At 44.9% G+C, this 3952-nt stretch overlaps 1 pseudogene; it reads right to left on the bottom strand.

The window, feature by feature from the left end:
• Positions 1–471: 471 nt before the first annotated feature.
• LOC119332543 lies at positions 472–2612 on the bottom strand (annotated as a pseudogene).
• Positions 2613–3952: the final 1340 nt, after the last annotated feature.

Here is a 3952-nt window from a genome sequence, read left to right as displayed (position 1 = left end):
ACTGTCAGCAGCAAGTAAATACTACTCCAATCACATCAGGTTTACAATCCTATAAATGCGACATTTTTATCATGTAAGCATAGAAGGACAAATTAAACATCATTTAGATGTTTGAAACAAAGAACCAGAATTTAACCGTTCGAACAGCAAAAAAATTGTTCCAGTAGATCATATCCGGTTTAAATTAACTCCTTTGACACCAATATTATACAACATCAAAGAAGTATACATACTGATCAGGTTTAATTAGCACATAGAAGCCAAATACCAGTAACCGATGAAGAAAAAATCCTGATATACAAAGGTAAGCTCATTGTGCATTTTCTTTTTCAATGTGATACACAATAAGCATAAGTAGCCACCAAAATCTCTCAATACCGATCATTAACTAGAGACCTCCCGGGAGCCAAAGCCCTAACAGCCATGGCATCGAATAGAAGAGTTGGTGTGCAAAGAAAAAGCGACTACCTCTCAGGGGCCGTAGACGACGGCGATGACCCTGGTGTTGCCCACCTTGAACAACGCCGACCCGTCGGCCCTGGAGAAGATGTTGACCTCGCCCTTGAGCTGCCGCATCTGCAAGGCAGGGCAGCAAACAGGAAGAATCAGAGGCAGTCAAGCCAGCATGAAGAGGATGGGGCTGCTCTGATGTGGATAAGAAGATTTTAGCTAGGTATGATTGTTAAAAGAAATCAACAAGACAGTGTAACAGTAACAAACAGTATTCAGAGCATCATTACCCAGTCATACTCTCCGCGGACCCTTTCCACTCCATACTCCATCCCTACATACACTCCAGCAACAGCACCTACAGATTAACAGAAGAAGCATCTGAATGTGTCAGCGAACAGAAGAAGAAACGGATGAGTGTTTGACGCCAATGCATTTATATCAGCCAAATAAAACAACAGAGTAATACGCTTCTACTTGGTTACCCCAATATGCGCCCTCCTTGCACAATTTCTTCAGCTGCATAAACGACCAGAATACCATATTAGATTTCTGAATCGGGAAGAACATGTTTGAATGGAGAAGACGGAAACAGGACTCAAGCGAATAAGATAGGGGAAAGGAGAGGACCTTCCATGGCCCTCCTCTTGACTACATATTTTTGGCAACTGTGCACTGCCTTGATTACATATTTTGTAACCAAAGCCCCCAAAAAATGTAAGTCATCGACTCACAATCAAGCATACTAAATGGTTTTTTCAAACACATCCTGGCTTTCCCCAAACTGAACTTACTAGTTAAAGCAAAGCTATCGGCACAAGATTCTGACAGAAAATGGCCACTCCAAGCCATCCAAATCATAAACAATACACCATGGATACATAATGATTCCTACCGAGATTCAGTTTCAGTTGAGCCTAAAATAGTCTGACAGTCCAAGCGCACACGTTTGGCTTGGGGCATATCTATACTCTAGATAACAAACAGTATGACTTCTTATAAATAATAACCAATAGTACGGCCCCCAGATGAGCTGCTCATACATAACGATAAGTCAACTAACAGCTAAAGCAGAGCACAACTTCATAAATATGATCATTTTCAGCATCATCTCCAAGAGGAAGAAAAATTCAAAGAGGCCGCTATATGTACAAATAAACACACTGGCATTTGCCACATAGGGCTAGCAAGCCAGCAATGAACCATGTGCATAATCTACTATAAATAAAGCGTCCTTTAAATCTGATTATAGGACACAAGCAAGATCATGATCCTCTATTTCTCTCTCTCTCAACCAAAATCTTGATTCTGCATTATAGTCCGCACAACAATCCTATCGCTCAATATGATTATTTTCAGCAGCATCTCCTAGAGGAAGAAACATTCGAAGAGGGCGCTATATGTATAGATAAACACATTGGCATTTGCTACACAGGTCTAGCTAGCTAGCAATGAACCATGTGCCTAATCTGCTATAAATAGAGTGTCATTTAAATCTGATTACAGGACACAAGCAAGATCAAGATACTCTCTGTCTATCTCTCTCTCAACCAAGATCTTGATTTCACATTATAGTCTGCACAACAATCCTATCACTCCAATGTACGGTACAGGTGCAAGCCATGCCATAATAAGCGAAGAGGGGATCCCAGATCTGTGGCTAGGAGGGGGGCGACGGGAGTGACAGGAAGAGCACCTGAAGGACGATGGCAATGACAACGTGGACTGCCATCGCTCCTCCCGGTGATGGTGACCTTGGGCGGCAGCAGACAGCGGCTCAGCGCCAGGGTGCAGCGGGAGAACTCGACAGATCCGACCTAGAAACCCAAAAGAGCAAGTAAATTCAGCGCGCGAACCAAAGCAGAAGAGCCTCCCTGCGTGAAACCGCGAGGCTGTGTTAGAATTAAGTGAGGAGGGGAGGGAGGCGGGGCTTGGCCGACCTGCTCGGTGTGGCCCTGCAGGAAGTAGAAGACGAGGTCCCTGACTCGCGGGACGGTGACGAGCGGGCCGACGCAGGCGTGCCAGAGCTCGTCGTAGAGCGGATCCCCTGCTCGGAAAACCAGCGCCGGCAAACGTCAGCGACCAACAAGGAGGAGGATTGCGGCCGTGCTGGCCAGATCTGGAAGGTTGCATACCTGCAGAGGGGCCTGCGGCAGCGCCATGGCGGCGGGCGGCATCTGCTGCTGCTGGGGCTGGCCGGCGGCATGGCAGGAGGAACCCTAGCCGCTGCCATGGGGATGGAGCTCCAGGTCCAAGCCCTTGCGGATCTGGGAGCCGCTGCCACCACCAGACCTGCTCGCGCGCACAATCTCCATCTTCTCTTCCGGTGAGGTGAGGGGAGGTGAGGGGAGGGAGGGAGGAGGAGAGGGGGGAGCGCCAGCGGCGAGGTCGGAGGGAGACGCGGCAGCCAAGATCTAGTGCCGGAGGTGGCGGCGGCAAGGGAGGAGTGTAGCGCTAGGGTTTGCGCGAGAGAGAGGAGGGCTGGGTGGGGTTCGCGCGAGAGAGAAGGGTTGGGTAGGGATTTGCTACCGTCGGATGGGATGGATCGATGGACCGATGGATGGACTGATGTTTTCCAGGTCATCGATCCAAGCCACTAGTGACTCCACCAATCAGAATTAAGCTTAGGTAGTTTTTTTGTTTCTCTTATGATTTTCACCCTCTAATTCAAGGTAAACATTCAACATATTAACCACTTATAGTTTGCTAAAATAAACCAATAGTGTGCACATATGTGTATCTTGGGATAACAAACAATGTTGATTTGGGGAGTTTTCACTTTCATTGCACAAAAGAGCCATTTTCCATTTTTCGAGTGCCCCAAATGAGGTTTTTTTGTGAATAACCTACCAAATAATTATTGCAAAATTGGACCAAATTATTTTTCTGAAATTCTAGGCCATATTTAATGCACAATTGACCAAATTATTGGGTGTAAAAAGTTTTGATCCACCTCTGGTGAAAAAGACAAATTTTCGCCATTTCAGTTGGAAGCGGGTCAAATTTGAACTGCGGCTGCCTCATAGTTTGCTATTTATTTTTACAAAAATCATTTCTAGGTACAAAAGTATCTATTTAATCAGAGAAACACCAAAACAATTCCAAGATTCAACCACTAGCTAGGAACGGTCATTCCCGCCGTTTTGACCGCATTTTGAAACGGGCATAAAAAATTCAAAAAAAATCAAAAAATTGGAAAACCTTCGCATTGTGTCATCATATGTGACCAAGTTCCTAGGAAAAATAATAAACTTGTAATACGTCAATTTTTTTTAAAGAAGTGTTCTCAGAAACGAGATATCATGTGTGAAGATTCATGGCTTTCAAGTCAAATGATCAATATTATGGCCACAGTCATTGCCTAGTTTGTTCAAATGATCTCATATTGTGCACAAGGGTGCATATTGGAATGGCAAACAATGTTGCCTAAGGGAGTTTTCATTTCCTTTGTACAAAAAATCAATTTTCCATTTTTCGAGTGCCCAAAAGGAGGTCTTTTTGT

The sequence above is a fragment of the Triticum dicoccoides genome, chromosome 7A (genome assembly GCF_002162155.2).
Source record: "Triticum dicoccoides isolate Atlit2015 ecotype Zavitan chromosome 7A, WEW_v2.0, whole genome shotgun sequence".
NCBI classification, from domain to species: domain Eukaryota; kingdom Viridiplantae; phylum Streptophyta; class Magnoliopsida; order Poales; family Poaceae; genus Triticum; species Triticum dicoccoides.
This window is presented reverse-complemented; position numbering and strand designations above follow the sequence as displayed.